Source organism: Podarcis pityusensis, assembly GCF_964106645.2.
Source record: "Podarcis pityusensis genome assembly, chromosome: 14".
Taxonomy (NCBI): domain Eukaryota; kingdom Metazoa; phylum Chordata; class Lepidosauria; order Squamata; family Lacertidae; genus Podarcis; species Podarcis pityusensis.
In genome coordinates, this window is record NC_138039.1 from 41647740 (window position 1) to 41666640 (window position 18901).

The following is an 18901-nucleotide window of genomic DNA, read 5'->3' on the forward strand; positions in this document are numbered from 1 at the left end:
GCTTTCTTAGAAGGTGAGTCACTGTTACATGCCAGGTGGGTAGGTCATGCACTGTGCAAACTTCCCCACCACCTCACCTCTCCCAGTAAGCAACAAGCACCCACCAGCCAGGAACCTGGTGATTGCCCCACCCTGCAAGCCACTCCTGCTGGCTTGTGTTACCCATTGTTGAGCTTTTTCTGTGGGAGCTAGGCAGTCTGATCAAATCACACCATGCCTGCATCAGTTCCATTGTTGACCCACCCATGTACAGGTTCAAATACAAGTGATAATCTTTGAAGCCTGAACAGTGTGGAAACAGCTTATTTGAAGGACCATCTACACCGATATGCATATGCCCAGGTCCAAAACTCAGGCTCTGCTCTTAAGTTCATCACTAAGGTTGGTAAGGGACAAGGCGGTCCCACAACTTTGTAATCCCCTTCCCCGAGAACTTCACGTGGCCACCTCTCTTGTGGTCTTTAAGCACTCCCTGATAATGTCTTCATTTTGGGGGGGAGGATGCGACAACATCACAACCACCAGGCAAGCCATCAGAGACTCTTTCGTTGCAAAGTCTGGTAAGTGGTCGCTCGCTCACCTGGCCTAATGGAGTCAATACAGCCCTTTGTTCTCTATTCCCACCGGAGCCAGCATGCTCTCACACCACTGCAATGGAAGTTCCCCCTAGGATGTACTGGAATACTGAACGAACTTCAAAAGAGTTTTAGCGACACATGTCCAAATAATGACTCTCTGCAACACATCACAACCCACTTTTCAGCATGGTGCTTTTGAAGCTTTTGCAAGTCGAATGTGTTAGCAGAGTCCCTTGAATAATGCAGAGTCCACAGATAAAAGGAGTCCTAATAACAACTTTGTTGAGGAAATCTGAACAAAAACAGCATATAATTCGAGGAGAAAGGAACAAAGAGGTTTTGTCTGTCTAACTTAAATCCTTATACATAGCAGGAAAACACCCCCAGAACTACACAGCCAATCAGGGCACATATCACCTCAGCAAACATCATGCTGCTCTACATGCTTGCTAAGCACCACCTCCACCAACCCCCTTGGTTAGCTGACTTACTGACAACTTAATTAACCCTTAAGTTAAAAACTGAATGATCCCTTCTGTAGCACTTCCAGCAGAAACTGAAGTTTGTTGTCACTCTGGTTCCCCTATTAAGCAAGGATGTTTTGGCCCATTCTCCAGACACATGCATCTGACTGACACCACTCTGCTTGCAATAGTTCATCACCTTTGGTTGTGCTGAAACTGCCACCACAAATACAGATTTCTTAGTGTGGAGCTAGAGATTACATTGGACACAAGATAGATGCCAAAAAAAGGTGCATTCCCTCTAGGTATGCAAGGACGAAAGAAACAAAATTGTGGCATGCTTCAAAATAGAAAATTATAGGGAACTTCCTCCCTGCTTGACCACACCTATTGCAGCAGGGATTTTAAGTTTATTTAAGTTAATAGTACTCTACTTGTTTATTTTCTGAATATATGTTTCTGCCGGCGGCTCCTGTTTGTTTTAAACCTGGTTTTATTTTGATTATTCTATTATTTTATTTCTTATGTTTACAACACTCAATAACATAAACTCTCCCTCCCTCTCTCTCTCAATGTGTTTCAGGGGGAAATCTTCCACAGGGTACTCAAAGAACAAATAATAAATCAAATTTTTAAATCTCATAAAATTCTCATCACGTGCTGTATATAATAAGCAATTAGTGACTTTGTATATTGCATACATTTTGCATTATGATTTTTTAAAAAAAAAATTGTCGTTTTCAATGTGCACAAGAAAGGTTTCAGCACTATTTTGAGGCTTGTCCTGGGTGTTTCTCTCCCACTCTCCCTTTCGGTGCATACACATCATACATTTAAAGCACATTGCTTCCCCCAAAGGAATTCTGGAAACTATAGTTTGCTGAGGGTCCTAGGAACTGTACCTCTTCATGGGGTTAACTACAGTTTCCAATATTCTTGGGGAGGAAGCCATGTCCTTTAAATGTATGGTTTGTATGCAGCCTCTCTTTGTATTTGATGCTTTCCTCTCTTTCTGCTTTATCTGTTCTTTCTGTGTAATGTTCAGGCATAACTACACTTAAATGTTTTGTGCGTCACCACCTTATGAGTTTTGGTACATCCCATTCCACACGACTGCCTGCTCTTTAGGGGGGCAGAGAGAAGACAATTACAGTGGTACCTCAGTTTAAGAACAGCCCGGTTTACGAACTATACGGTTTATGAACTATTCAGTTTACGAACTCTGCAAAACCGAAAGTAGCGTCCCGGTTTGTGAACTTTACCTCAGTCTAAGAATGGAATCCGAATGGTGGAAGGGCACTGGCGGCAGGGGGCCTCATTAGGGAAAGCACACCTCGGTTTAAGAACGGTTTCAGTTTAAGAACGGACTTCTGGAACGGATTAAGTTCGTAAAGCGAGGTACCACTGTACAGCAAATGGGGGAAGATAATTGAACATAAGGCTATTTTTCTCAGTGTCAGTCACATGCTTGTGTTAGTATCTTGTTCTGCCCTCACCAAATAGCAATAGAGGGCCTACAGAAAGAGGTTTGTTTATTAGAAATGTATCTCATGATCACCACCATTTCAGCTGATTATGTAAGCGGGATCTCATTCTTTGAGCCCTCCCTGCTATTAAATACTTTTAAAAAACTACTTGTGTGTGTTTTTCAGGATGGAGCGGAGGTGACATTTGCTGAACCACCAGAACAGCAAATGATAGAAAATACAGCTCTGATGACAGCATTAGCTATTTTGTCTCTCGAGTTCCTACTGAACTGCAGTGACACCTCCTGGTAAGAGACACGAGGCTTAAGAATGTTTTCATTACCTCCTTGTGAACTTCCTTGTCCATTTTGTGTGCGTTCCCCACCACCCACCCAAAGCAGGCGAGGGATCTTCTTCAGCCTTTTTTGGTAGAGACCAAAAAAGGGTTTTCTGCTGACTTTTTTTAAAAAACAACAACAATTCACAATTTGTGTAGGAACTTGGGAACGTTCCAAAGCAAATAATCAACAGTAATAAAAAGCACCCTAAACAAAATTAAAGCAGCAGTGGCAATAAACTTAACTTTTATGAAAGGCACAATTTATAACACACAGCATCAGGAAATCCATGATGAACACTCCCACATTTAAAGAAAAATAATACAGATTACAGAACAAAAAATCACAGCCATGACCCATCAAACAAATTGATCCAATGTCCTTACAAAGAGTTGCATTTACCTTTCACACACACACACACAAAAGTGTGACTAGTTTGATAGAACTTCATGCCTAAAAATGTAACAGAAAGTCTTCAATAACAACTTGATAACAAGAAGAATTAGGGATATTTATACAGGTGGGGTCTGCTCCTACAACAAACTGTTTTGACTTTCTCCGTCCAGTCATACATGACAGCCCTAGGGATAGGTCAATCTGTCAATTTTGGTTTCTCTCTGTTTTTCATTTTTCAAATCTTAACTTCTGTTCTCCATATTTCTGCATCAGTTTCTGATTATTTTTTTAAAGTCCTCATGAAAATGCAAAAGCATCTTAGTACAAATTTATCCTACCACACACGCACACACACATTTCTCTTTGTAGTTTTGGCTATGTATACAACTTTGCAAAGCAATTTTCTCTAATATAATGCATATGTGTATATGTCATTTTCACTAAATAATGCATTTATTTGCACACTTTAGTACAGTGGTTTGCAAAGTGGGCAGTAAATGATTGCCAGACTTGGAAAAGCCGGTATCACTGGATCAAGTTAATCCATTTTGCTGAATTAATTACACTAAATAGTCTTAATTGGATTTTGAATAAATGTGCAATTAATTGTCACTGTTTTGAATTATCTTCCTTAGTAGGTCATGCAAACTGCTATTCTGAGTAATCCTCTTTACAGGGTTGGGGGCACTGGGGATGAGTTTATAGAACCAAGGGGGCAGTGACCTGAAAAAGTTTGGTAACCACTGCCCTAGTCTGTGCTTCTTTGTACATATGACTTGGCCAGAGAACTGACCTTCAAAATTCAGAGGAGTGCACATTTCAAAGGATGATTGTGCTTTGGTTTGTGTATGGTTTGGGAGAGGATAGATTAGCCAAGGTAAAGGTAAAGGGACCCCTGACCATTTGGTCCAGTTGTGACCGACTCTGGGGTTGCGGCGCTCATCTCGCTTTATTGGCCGAGGGAGCTGGCGTACAGCTTCTGGGTCATGTGGCCAGCATGACTAAGCCGCTTTTGGCGAACCAGAGCAGCACACGGAAATGCCATTTACCTTCCCGCTGGAGTGGTACCTATTTATCTACTTGCACCTTGACATGCTTTCGAAGTGCTAGGTGGGCAGGAGCAGGGACCAAACAACGGGAGCTCACCCCATCGCGGGGATTCAAACCGCCGACCTTTTGATCGGCAAGTCCTAGGCTCTGTGGTTTAACCCACAGCGCCACCCGCGCCCCATGATTAGCCAAGTTTGCCTTTAAATGCACGCTAAATTGAATCTCTCCTCTGCATCCTTATAAAGAACTGAAGCAAAGCCATAACTCAAGGACCTAAGCCAGTGGCACTTTCCTACTGCTGATGAGGAATTTCTGTAAATCATCGGAATGATTGCAAGATCTCCCAGTTATGGAAGAGGGGAAAGCACTGGTTAGAGTTTTATAGACATGACCCTGGCTCCAGGGCAAGGGTAACATAGCAAATTTATTTATTTGCTTTATACCCCACCCCTCTAGCACCAAAGCACAACTCATGGAGGCTTGCAACATTTAAAAATTACAGCTTCACAAAACACTACCGTAAAACAATAAGTGAACGAGACAGACAAGTTGTAAAAACAGTCTGCTTGATAAAGAAGCCTGCCAGAGTAAAAAGGGCTTTAGCAAACAGCAAAAAAAAGAAAAGAAAAAGAGTCCGATATAGTCGGGTCAATTCCAATGCCTAAGCCAATACCGATCACATTCTGTAACCAATAAAGTTGTGGCCAAATTTTGCCCAATAACATTAACCTAATATCCGTGTCCTTGTGTCTCACTCTTTGATGAGGGGGTGTTTTCAGGGTCTCTACATGCAAACGTTCACTGCTCTATGAAGTGTCTGCTGTTTCAGTTCCACCACCACCCCTGTCCCAGGTGCTGATCCTTTCTGGATTAGTGCCCCGGCTGATCCTCCCTTTTCAAGCATCTGAGTAAATGGGATTTCATAATGCTCCAGAGTCAAATCTGATTTGGCTAAATGGCAATGCCACTGAGGGACATCCGTAGCGAGTCCAGTCCGAACAAGCAAGTCAACATTTCGCATGAATTAAAAATAAAGGAAGGTGCTTTTCAGAACTGCCAAAAAGTCTGTTGGCCATCTTATCCTGAAGTTGAAAATGACCTTTTCTTATGCATATTCATCTTCGTAAACTGCAGACTGCTGGGATTAAAACTACTGCTCAGCATTTTCTAAGTTTTGTTTGTTGCTAGGGCTGCAGTCTTTAATCAGCTAGGTCCATCAATCAAAAACAGTTTTAATAAACTAAAAAAAGGAATCCAAGATTAACAGGGTGCTAACACTTTGTCTTTAAAATGTTGATTGTTTTTTAATGTTAGTACATATAAACCAGGATTTCCTAAACTTCTGCATTCATTGTCCTCTTGATGAGCGTATAATGTGGTCGTTGACCCCACACCCAAATTCTTAGCAATGTAAATGAAATTAACTCGAGAAATATCAATATCTAATCAACATATATAATTACCTTAAAAAGTGAAACTCTGCACCTTATACAATTGTTTAACAATAAAGCAGCATGGCCTGAGAAGTGTATTGTGGATTTTGTCTTATTAAATACATTGTGTCCTGGTTCTAAGGGAAAGATGGAAAATAAATGAAAATTAAAAATACATTGGTTCATCACAGGCAAAGGAGGTGCACTCTGTACATGTCCATGCTCTTGAATTCTGAGGCTCATTTCATAAACCTCTTTTCCACCACAGGGCTCTTTTTGACCCCCTCCTTTTGACCTCTAGGTCTTTATCCCCCCCCCCTTCACGGTCCTATCAACCCCAGGGGGTCATCACTAACCACTTTGTGAAACCCTGGATTAAATAAACATGCAGATGGTTACAGCAGTCATGAAATTAAAATAAGCCTGCTTCTTGGGAGAAAAGCAATGACAAACCTAGACAGCATCTTAAAAAGCAGAGGCATCACCTTGCCAACAAAGGTCCGTATAGTTAAAGCTATGGTTTTCCCAGTAGTGATGTATGGAAGTGAGAGCTGGACCATCAAGAAGGCTGATCGCCGAAGAATTGATGCTTTTGAATTATGGTGCTGGAGGAGACTCTTGAGAGTCCCATGGACTGCAAGATCAAACCTATCCATTCTGAAGGAAATCAGCCCTGAGTGCTCACTGGAAGGACAGATTCTGAAGCTCCAATACTTTGGCCACCTCATGAGAAGAGAAGACTCCCTGGAAAAGACCCTGATGTTGGGAAAGATTGAGGGCACAAAAAGAAGGGGACAACAGAGGATGAAATGGTTGGACAGTGTTCTCGAAGTTACTAATAACATGAGTTTGACCAAACTGCGGGAGGCAGTGGAAGACAGGAGTGCCTGGCATGCTCTGGTCCATGGAGTCATGAAGTCTTGGACACGACTAAATGACTAAACAACAACAAATCAGATAAATTATAAATCTGGTTGATAGCCTTACTTATTAGAGGATTTCATTTCTGCAAACATGCCAGCTGACTTTAGATTGTTTCTCTTCTACCCAAATGAAAATGAGGAGGGAGATTATTGGCTTTTCTCCTCCTCTTCTTTAGAGAGGTAATTATGACATTTTAAAAACTACTTTGCACATCCGGCAAAGCAATCAAGAAAATTCATTTGACAGCCCCTGTTTTTTTCCAGTGTCGAACTGTCTGCCAGAGTGTAAAAACTGTGACAACGCGTTCAGCAGAGCTCCTGGTGCAGGCACATCTGTTGAGCGACATGCTGCAGCACATTAAACGCAATGCAAGAGGAGCAAGGGAGGCGCACCATTTCACTTAAGAAGCAAAGCAGAAAGACAAACGAGCCGCGTTCCTCCTTCTGTTGCATGCAAAAATTAAAGAGTCTACTTAGAAAGCAATCTCTGCAAGTTTTAAGCACAGAGAAAATGCGGGAGAAAGAACAACCACCACCCCAATTTGGGCATAAATGGAAGCAAGTAAAGTTTCAGAGGCAGCAAATAATGAGATGAGTGAATCAAAGCTGGGGGGAAGAGAGATAGCAAACTGATTACATGCATAAAAACACAAAATGCTATTCTCTCAGATAAATAGGTTTGGGGAGATTTAGATGTTTTGGATTCTTACTCCATCTCACTTTCAAGTATAAAATAATATGATATGTTACCAAACCATTTCCCTACCGGATGCATCCCATGACATAGGAGAGGAAATCTCAATTTTAGAAAAATGAAGATTTTAAATGCAGAAAGATTGGAATTTTAAAAGTAATTGGAAAAAAACTTGTGTTGCTCTTTATCAATGTTACTTTTAAATTGTATTTAAAAATAAATAAATAATGTGTTTTAAATTGTTGCAATCCACCCTGGGACCTTAGGGTCAAGGGCAGGTAATAAATTAAAATAATAAATAATTTAGAAAAGAAAACATTTCATCTAGAATACAAACTGCCAAATCCTTGGCTGTTGACGTCACACACCTCAACCTCTTCCCCAAATGCACATGTATTTGCTGAGTCTTGCTCAAATCACACAGAACATTCCCAAGTGCTTAATTCAGCCCTCCCCAACCTGACGCTCTCTGGATGTTTAAGACTACAACTCCCATCAGCCTCAGCCAGTACAGCAGAGAGCAGGAAGTTAGTTGGAGGTTGGGAGCAGGGAGGGGAAAATCCCTCTTGAAACTAGAGCCGAGCCAAAATTTGCAAATTGTGGAAGTGGGTAGAGATTTCAGCTATTTGGGCATGTGGGCTGTGCAGGGTGCTAAAAAAATATTTAGGGAGGTTTACTGGGATAAACAACAGCAGCAGCTCTTCTTTCCTTTTTTTAGAAGAAAGATCTCTCGCTATCTCAAAAAAGAAAAAGGGGGGATTCTGTAGAGTTGGAAAAAGTTCAGTAAAGGGCAACCAGAATGATCAAGGGTAGGGAACAGCTCCCCTGTGAGGAAATCTTACAGCATTTGGGACTTTTTAGTTTAGAGAAAAGGTGAGTAATATGAGACGCGATAGAAGTGTATAAATTTTTTCATGGTGTAGAGGAAGTGGATAGAGCAAAGCTTGCGGGCATAACAAGGAAGCCAAGTGTCGAAAGGCGCTGAAAGAAAAGAAAGTTAAAACTACGGAATTTGCTGACAGATGAGGTAGTCATGGCAACCAACTTGGATGGCTTTGAAAGAGGATTCGACAAATTCACAGTTGCTAAGGCTATCAATGGCTACTAACCTGGTGGATACATTCTACCTCTACAGTTGGAGGTGCCATGCACCTGAATACTTGGTAGCTCAGCTAGCAAAGTTTGAGACTCTTAATCTCGGGGTCGTGGGTTTGAGCCCCATGTTGGGTGAAAGATTCCTGAATTGCAAGGGTTGGACTAGATGACCCTTGTGGTCCCTTCCAACTCTAGAATTCTATGATTCTGGAAACTGAAAGAGAGTGCTGTTTTACTCAAGTCCTGTTTGAAGGCATCTCACAGGCTTCTGGCTGGTCAATGTAAGAACAAGATGTTGCAGTAGGTGAGCCCCTGGCCTGATCCAGCAGGCTCTTCTTATCTTCACAACAAGTAGCAGCCTGGAAGCAGTCATGCCCCAATATCGCTTCCTAGGTGGGACACTATGAGCCCCTCCAGACTGGTGGGGAGTTTTGCAGGTGGATTCTGTACCATGCCACAATAGTGGGAGACTGATACTGGATTGTCCACACATCACTCTGGTTTAGTTGTTCTGCAATGCTTCCCAGTGTTGGCACATTATTGCCATCCAGATGGAAACACTTGCACTAGAGTGCAACAAAAGCAGGACAAAAACCTAACAACAACAAACTGGTTGTATGAGAAGCCAAAGGATTTCAGCAGGAACCTACGGGACACGCACCAGTTGGAAACCAAGCAGTATGTCCACCCAAAAACTTTTGCAAGTGTAAACAGTATTGAAAAGAGGGATTGCCGTGATGGGCACAAATAATCATGATTCCACAATAAAAGGAACATCTGTAGGGACGTCATGTCTTCTTGCAACACTGCTCCCAGGGTGAGTTATGGGGACATGAAGACCCACAATGACTTGCAACGGGATACAATTTTTTTAGGGTGGAATTACTACACCTGCTTATTTCAGGAAACCCTCGCCCTCACTTGAAGAAAATTAGGAGCTTTCTCCCTCCCTCATCAATTTATTTACCCTCCATTTCACCTGACCCCTTCCAAAACCTTTTCCAAAGAAAACCACTGGTAAGATGAAAATTTCAGGCCATGTTTCCTTGAGATACTAAACCTATTTGTTCCAGTGTTCACAATAGCTTGCCTATCGCATCATCAACTTGATGCTCATGTGTGCCCTAAGTTTATAGTCTCAAAATCCCACCCCCACCATCTTAATACTGGACTTGCCAAGAAGCCAGTAATTAGGAACAGTCCCATCCAAAAGAAATTTGGAAGATGGCGTCCTTGCAACACCAACAGAACATTGCAAAAGCGTTTTTGGGGAAATTCAACAGCTGAAAATGCTGAGGATTAGGATGTTTATTCCTATACCTGGCAGGAACAGGATGGAACACCAGGATCTTTTCCGGCTGGTTGCCCACATCCGTTACTGCCAGATGTTCATCTTTCCATGAGTTTGGGGCTGGAAGACAGATCAATTTCCCTGGAGCTTTTCCACCACTTAAAAACTAAACATGCAGCCGGCAGGAGAAGCCACAATATGGGAAGCAGCCTCAGGATGACTGCCAATTTTTAAATGACAAAAAAAACCCCTAATGATGGAGACAACTGATAACTTTTTTAGAGAGAGATGAAAGTACAGTAACATGACAAAGGCATAATTGGTCAAGGAGTGTGTGTGCGTGTGTGTGTGTGTGCGTGCGCAGGTCCCCCCCCCAAAACACACCAGTTGCTCAACCTGAAAAAGAAATAGCGTACCTCAATGGCAGAGCACACAAACTGCATACAGAAAGTCCCAGATTCAGTTCCTGGCATCTCCTTCCAAAAGGACAATAACTGGTTGATTTAATTACCGTATTTTTTGCTCTATAAGACTCACTTTTTCCCTCCTAAAAAGTAAGGGGAAATGTGTGTGCATCTTATGGAGTGAATGCAGGCTGCGCAGCTATCCCAGAAGCCAGAACAGCAAGAGGGATTGCTGCTTTCACTGCGCAGTGATCCCTCTTGCTGTTTGGCTTCTGAGATTCAGAATATTTGTTTTCTTGTTTTCCTACTCCAAAAACTAGGTGCGTCTTGTGGTCTGGTGCGTCTTATAGAGCGAAAAATATGGTACATGCTTGTTCTGCCCCTTCTTCCAAGGATCTCAGTGCAGGTGGGTGTTTGTTGGTGTGTGTTTTAACCCTCACATTTTATCCCAATGACACGTGTATTAAATCAGATATAAAGGGTGTGTGCGTGTACGCCAACCACACCACCACCTTCTCATTTTAGAAATGTATGCAAGCAGCAGGCTCACCCTTTCCCACTCACTGCCTATGTGTACATTTTAAAGGGGGATAGGCAGTGATTTTAAGGATCCTTATGACATTCTCCCCCTCCCCAATTCCCTGAAAACATCTGGGGGTTTATATATATATAAAAAAAATTACCTGATCTCGTTTCCAGTGACACCAGCCCTTTAGCTATCCGCCATTCTTCTGATCTCAAGTGCTGAACTTGGTTCAGACTGTTCTGTGCACGCAGTTTTCAGCGATCACATCAAGGTGTCTTTTTTGTGCTGTTTCGTTCAATGTCTGTTAGGTGCACGCAGATGCATCAGTAGCCTGTGAGGAGAAAGGGGGAGAGAATGAAAGATGAAAACTGCAGGTAAATTGTGCATATGCACATCAATGTTGAAATTACGTTAGGAAGTTCTCCGAGTTAAACAAGAAGTCAAGCAAAGCAGAATGTAGAGACCATAGGTCAATGGTAGGGCATCTGTCTTGCAAGCAGAAGGCCTCCAGTTCAATCCTGGCATCTCCAGGTAGTACTGAGTCTCCTGCCCCAAACCCTGGAAAGCCACTGTCCATCAGATGACACTGAGCTAGATAAACCAATAGTCTGGCTCATATTAAGACAGCTTCCTGTGTTCCTTTACTCCTATACAGTGGTACCTCGGGTTACAGACACTTCAGGTTACAGATGCTTCAGGTTACAGACTCCGCTAACCCAGAAATAGTACCTCGGGTTAAGAACTTTGCTTCAGGATGAGAACAGAAATCGCGCAGTGGTGGCACGGTGGCAGTGGGAGGCCCCATTAGCTAAAGTGGTGCCTCAGGTTAAGAACAGTTTCAGCTTAAGAACGGACCTCCAAAATGAATTATGTTCTTAACCCGAGGTACCACTGTACTCATGTAACAATAATGGGACAGAGAACGGACACTCAACCCTATATGATTTAAGCATGTGTCCTTTTTATCTGGCACAAGAATCATCTCAGCTTTCATCTTTTTCAATTCTGCTTGTATTTTTCAGGGCACTGACGTGACATTTTAGCAAAGCACGGCTTGAATTATGTGACAAGATCCATAGAGGCACGAAATGGCATTGCTTTACTGCAGGGGCGGCCCAACTTCAAGCTTGCAATATCTACTTTGTATAGAATGAAACTCCATGCTCCTTATTCACTACAATGAGGAATATAAAGGGTGAGGAATTCACTACAATGAAGAAAAGAAAGGCCGTAACCTTTTCAACTTTTGGCCAAAGCAGATGGAATTTAGAGGCACAGGAGTTCCTCTAGATGGATTACGTATGCTGTGTTTCAGATAGAGGAGCTACGGGGCAGAATACACCAGTGAGAGTGATACTAACTCAGGAAACAGCATTGTTCCCAGAGATATTATTGTGGGGAAAGATTGGTGCCCATTGGCCAATGAAGGCAACCATTTCCCTCCTCCCCCACCAAGAATACCCCAGGGAAGCCAGAGCTGCTGAGAGCAGCCAAGTTAGGGCTTGAAGTGATAAGGTGCTTTTCTGATAAAAGAGAGGGGGAAAGAGGGAGAGAGAGGGAGAGAACCTTAGTCACCCACCTTTAAAAGTAACCCAATGTTCCTTCTTCACTAGCACAAGGGCTCTTGCACTAATGGACAGGTGAGCTATAATATTGTACAATGGGTGGATGTAATGCACCAGCAAGCAGAAACTCATTGTGCAACTGAATGTGAAATTTCTTGTGCAATGAAGTTGCCAGAAACCTGCTTAACCAACAACATTTCACTAGCATAAAATGTTTTGCCGTCGGTATACTGCTAAGTGACTTCATCTTAGCACTACTTTGGATACATCCATTAGAACTTCTCCTAAGATCAATCCAATCTTTGGGGTATCCCGCCCCCATCCTTTGCTTTTTTTTAGTGAAAGTCACTGAGCCTAAACACTTCTGCTCAGCACTAGAAGCAACATAAACAAGACAGGCCAGTACTAATACCAACAGAAAAGACGTTTTGACACAATATGAAAGCCAGGGATTTCCCGATACACACATTATTCACTTAGCTAAATCAGCTCTTATTATTTATTACTATTACCACTATACTACCAATGGGAGGGAGGCTGAGTGCAAGCGCAAAGACAAGATCCAAGGAAGGGATTTCCCAATGCATTGATCTATCTCTTAGCCATTATGCCAAATCAGCAATTATTACTGCTTATTATTAGCATTGTGCTGCAAATGGGAGGGAATCCAAGAGAATGCACAGAGAAGACTCAAACCAGGGATTTTCTGACACATAATTTTAGTCTTAGCAATTGTACTAAATCAGCTAATAACAATATCAGCCACTGGCAGTTTACTGCTATTTCATGTTTATCTCACACTAAGTAGCATTAGGACCGGTGCTGCCTGGCTGGTGGGATATTAGGATGACATTTCTGCCATCTCACCTCTACTCCTTGCCAAGCTTGGGAGCCATGCCATGCACAGGACCCCAGCCAGCCATTGCTACAGAGAAGCTCAATTCAGCTGGAATTCTGCACATCATCCCCTGGATCCATGTGCTGCTTTTGGCTTTGTTCTGAGCAATAAGCATGGCACTAATAAGCAAAGCTCAAGCCTTGAAGGCATCATTCCTCTGGAGGAAGCACTATTGGTTTGTACCAGATATCCTCTCCATAGTAGCTGCTGCACAGATAAATTTCCCTGCAACAACATATATGCATAGTGGATCACCGCAGTGCAAAACGAATTAGTCAGTCCCTTGAACCTCTGCCATATTGAATGCAAGAAGATGGCTTTACTTAACATCCGTTAACCCTGGGCAGTAGTAATAAGGCATCCTTCAGAAAGCACTTCTCCCAGTGATTGGACTAAGTCTCAATTTACATTGTTTGGGAAATGCTTCCACTATTCTCTGTGAAAGACCCTTCAGTCACCTGGCTGTGAGTTCTTATTGGCCAGACAACCCTCACGACTACTCTGCCACTATGCAGCATGAAGGATGTACTGGTACGACTGTAAAAACTCAGTACTTTGGTTAAATTACCATGAAATGTCTCTGTCACCCAGTCCTGTCCTTCAGGAGATTGTCTTCTGTGTTAGAGCTAATACACATCAGGAAGCCTCTTTCCTATAAATCAGGCATGGCCAAACTTGGCCCTCCAGCTATTTTGGGACTACAACTCCCATCATCCCTAGCTAACAGGACCAGTGGTCAGGGATGAGGGGAATTGTAGTCCCAAAAGAGCTGGAGGGCCAAGTTTGGCCATGCCTGCTATAAATGGATATCTCTCAGTACCTGGGAGGAGGTTTTGCTTTTGTTTGTTACTATGTTACTATGTTATGTATTTTTGTGTTTTTATATGGTAAACCACCCTGTGATCATTGAATGAAGGGTGGTATGGAAATAGCTCAATCTTTTCCACTCAGGCTGTTCCACAGCCCATCCTTCTTTCCAGAAGACAGCTCTGCGTGATTCTTTTCCAAGCTTGCTCCAACCTTGTGGACAGAAAACATTTCTTCCTTCTGCCTAGCTAATCCCCCTTATTTAATTTCCACATCTCCTTGCTTCTCAGACATGCTTTTTTAATAGGCAGTATCCTTGCAAGGAACCACAAGCCAGAGTCACCTGAAAGGAATCTTCCCACCTCAAGGAACCCAGGATGGAACCAAGTACAGTGGTACCTCGGGTGACAGATGCTTCAGGTTACAGACGCTTCAGTTTACAGACTCCACTAACACAGAAATAGTACCTCAGGTTAAGAACTTTGCTTCAGGATGAGAACAGAAATCCTGCTCTGGCAGCACGGCGGCAGCGGGAGGCCCCATTAACTAAAGTAGTACCTCAGGTTAAGAACAGTTTCAGGTTAAGAACGGACCTCCAGAACGAATTAAGTTCTTAACCCGAGGTACCACTATATAGGTAGGATAACTCTGGGCCTTTCTGGCAAAGGAAGTATGAAGGCCAGCTGGATCTGCATGGCAGGAAGCAGAAACAGATTCTTCCTAACTTTCAGAGATTCCACCACTCAAAACCATCATAGGGTCTTGGACCCAGCTTTGCCCATGTTGTCATAGATTAGAGGGACAAATCAAGGAACTGCTTCCTTTTGCTCCTCCTCCATCAAGAGAGGTAACTATTGCATGCCAGACCTCTTGCTCACCTACAGTTCTAATGAGGCCCAAACTATTTGCATGTGATACCTCCTCTGTTCCTGGTGTGCTGCAGTTTCCCTACTGAAGTCCCAAGGGTCAACCTATATACAATATCTATCTGTATCCCTACTGGGAACTGTTTAAGCTTACGGTCAAGACAATGTGGTTTACATGGCCTATGTAATTTCTAAAAACACACCATTTTACTCCCCTACACTTCTGTAACTGGTGCTCCCAGCCACTCACACTTATTTCACACCATTTTATGTACCACAGTATTTTTCATCATAATAGTATACTGTGCTGTTCTCGCTAATCCCCCAAAGCGAGAAAGATAGTATCAGCATTAATTAGTTTTCACCCATTTCCTCAAATGAAGCAAAGTCATATTGTTGTTTATAAAGCAACTGTGCCCATTGCAATAATGTCTGTTCTGGTTTATCGTTTCTAGTAAAGATACATACAAGGCATGCCCAAGGAAACATGGCGTTATGGGATATTATCTGCTGACACAGGGGTGTGGAACCTCTGGTTTTAGGGCCGCCTGGCCCTCGCGATTCTCCCCTGAGCATATCCCTCACAAGCCCTGCTCCACAGCCTCCTCAAGGCTTTAGCCTGTCTGGAATATGTCACAGAACTGTGATGCTGCCTCTTGCTTGACCAGATAGAGGGAGATGTCTTTCTGACTGCACAGCAGGCCTCATTCCAGCCATGCAAAGAGAAGTTTTGCATTAGTTCTTCACTCACTTTTGCCTCTGCCCACACTGACATGCAGACCCCACAAGGATGTCCATAAGGGAATGTGGCCAATCAATCATAAAATAAGCACCAGATGTTGAAAATAACTATGAAGCTGTCCAAAGCATCAATGCGACTCAAGTCACCATCACACCATGGCACCCTTTGTTCAGTCCCATCACGCCATTAACTTGTCCTTAATTGTGCACGGTGGGAAAGTCGCAGTGAGGAATGGTTGGGTATATTGGATACGGTTCCTATGTAATTAATGTTGTTCAAGGACTGGAAGGATGACCCAAGGCATGATTGATTGAGCAACAGAAGAAAGAATTGATCAAGTTAGCTATGGGAATCTGGGAGCAAATGGAACATTGGATTTGGAATTGATTAGATTGAAAATGAAATAACGATCAGTAGGAATAATATATTCAGAACGTCCAAGAATTGGCCTGATGCACCAAGGAGGAATCATAATGTAGGACACACTAGAAGATGGCATTAAAAGGGAGAGTAAATAAAGAGGAGAGAGAATAAAATATTATGATCTCTGAGATACTAAGAGAAAATGGGGAGGGGGGGAGAGAGGAGGATATTAAGAGCAAAAGGGAGATACAAGCATTGCACAACAACTCCAATGCTTTTATAAAATGTATTTCCAAGTTGGAATTAATAGTGGTATTTATTTATCTGATGTCCAGCTGACCTCTCAATCCTGAAGAATCATCCAACACAGCTTAGATAAAAATAATAATGCAACACAGAGGATCCTTTGATGCCCCCCATGAGATAACAAATTCTCCCTTCCACACCCAAGACTGCAGGTCCTTTTAAGCATCCCAAAGCTGAGAGAGAGATGCAAGCTGTAACAGCTTGATGCCAGGAGGTGGGTGTTTGGGTCTTCTACTGCCACCTCTGACTCTCTGTCTCTCCTCTTGGACACTAAAAAGACCCACATCCCTGGGGCATAGGGAGTAAGGTGCACAGAGCCAGGAAACAGAAAAGCTGGGCAATAAGATTAATCATCAAAGCTAGGTGGTGTGGCACTGATAGAGGAAGGATCATAGCTCAGTGGTAGCACCAGTCAGTGTTAACAACACTGAGCACAACTGACCAATAGTTTGGCTCTGTAGAAGAAAGCTCCCCGTGTTTCTGTGTTCTCATTGGTTCAGAAAATAAGCTGGAAGTAAAGGAGTCCCTAGTTCAGATCTCACTCAGCCATTGGTAACCTTAAGCATCCTACCACCTTAGCCCGGGTGGCCACCACAATTTCATTTGTAACAATGGTATAAGCTTTGCTACTTGACAGGGGATTTGGTTTGATATTGTAACCTGCACTAAGCCTTTCTGATCAGACAGAAAAAAAGACCCAGTATGTAATCCTGAATAGGTGCATATCACTGGTTCTACATGGACTAAAGACGAGCATTCTATCTTTAATGGTCACTGGGAATCTGGGCCTGAACATGGTGAAAATGGACACCGGTAGGTAAAACCCAACAATATAGCAACCCTGTGTTTATTTGCTATTCGTTTGTTTGTTTGTTTGATTGATTGATTTTGCATTTCATTGCAAGGTCCCACAAAGTTACAACATCGTAAGATACAATTAAAAAAAACCAAACCAGATAAAACTGTGACAGTTATAAAACAAGCAAAATGGTTGCAAGTGGAACCAAACCATTAGCTGTCTTGCCTTGCTCTGTCATTGCATTGTATGACATCTGTGGCTATGGCAATAAGCAAGTAACAAATTCCATCAAGAGCATATTGCAAATGGGAGGGAAGCTCTTTTGCTGCAAATGCATAATTGAACTGTTATTTCAAAAGGCTGAATATACTTTAACTATAAGTGACAGGGATTAAGCTCAGTTGGTAAAGCATAAGACTCTTGATCTTAGGTTTGTGGTTCAAGCCCCAGGTTGGGCTAAAGATTCATACATTGCAGGGGGTTGGACTAGACGGCCCTCACAGTCCCTTCCAATTCTACAATTCTAGGATTCTCTCATATAAATCTCCCTTCATGGATCACTGCCTTGCCATGGCGAAGGGGCTTGAATAACTCAGAGAAGCTATGAGCTATGCCGTGCAGGGCCACCCAAGATGGACAGGTCATAGTGGAGAGTTTTGACCAAACATGATCCACCTGGAGCAGGAACCGGCAAGCCACTCCAGTATCCCTGCCAAGAAAACTCCATGGACAAAGACAACAGGCATATAAAAGTTATGACGCTGGAAGATGAGCCCCTCAGGTCGGAAGGCGCCCAACATGCTACTGAGGAAGAGCGGAGGACAAGTACAAGTAGATTCAGAGCTGATGAAGCGGCTGGGCCAAAGCCGAAAGGTTGCTCAGTTGTGGATATGCCTGGAAGCGAAAGGAAAGTCCAATGCTGTAAAGAAGCTACCAGCATGAGTTTGACCAAACTGCGAGAGGCAGTGGAAGACAGGAGTGCCTGGCGTGCTCTGGTCCATGGGGTCACAAAGAGTCAGACACAACTAAACGACTAAACAACAACAATCATATAAATAATGCAGTCTACTACTGAGCTATGACCCAAGGTGCATGCTCTAAGAATGTTTTAAGGAAACATCTGAAAAGATTGTATATGACAGCCTTTTTTAACCTGGTGTTCCCCCGATGGTGTTGGGACTCCAGTTCCTATCCTCATTGACCTCTGGTCACCACCTTTAGAAGTTCAGGACATGGCAGCCCAAGAGAGGACATTCTTTGTGGCAGCCCCTTCCCCACAGAAGGCACCTTCACTGTGCAGTTTCTGCCCTAAGATGAAGACACAGCTCTTTACCCAATCCTGTAAAAACTATATTAGAGCCCACCATACTCACTGGACTGTAATTGATTTTAACCAACTGTATTTTTAAATTGTTGTAATTAGCCTGGGTTAGGGTTAGGATTAGTTTTCCATCATGATGACAGGTGGGAAAGAAATCTAAATAATCAACAATAACAACAAAATATCCCATTTACTTACTACATGGGAATTTAAAGATTATTATCTCGCCCACAAGAACAGGCTGCTAACAACAAGCTGTTGCACTTGTGGAGAAGCTATTCTACCCTGGGGACGGAAGTATCTGTCAATTTTGGTTCTATTTTTTTCAATTTTAAATTCAGTTTTCCACATTTTGCAGCAATTTGCGTTAAAAAGTCCTCGTGAAAATTCACCAGCATTTCAGTGCGAATTGCTCTTAATAGTCATGTTTTGTAGACAGCTCTGACTGATGCACATGCTTTTGCAAATAATGTTCCATAACATAATGGACTTTTGTGTGTCATTTTCACCAATATATTCATTTTTATGGACGACTACCCTTAAGTTGGGGACGCAGGTGGCGCTGTGGGTTAAACC

General features: G+C 42.7%; 1 protein-coding gene across 1 annotated transcript in view; it reads right to left on the reverse strand.

The window, feature by feature from the left end:
* SEMA6D (semaphorin 6D) overlaps positions 1 to 18901 on the reverse strand; it is a 423500-nt gene that overhangs the window by 394247 nt on the left and 10352 nt on the right. Inside the window, exon 2 of the mRNA XM_080980318.1 lies at positions 10816 to 10989. The gene's annotated coding sequence lies outside the window, so the exon portion shown is untranslated. The remainder of the gene's footprint in view (positions 1 to 10815; positions 10990 to 18901) is intronic.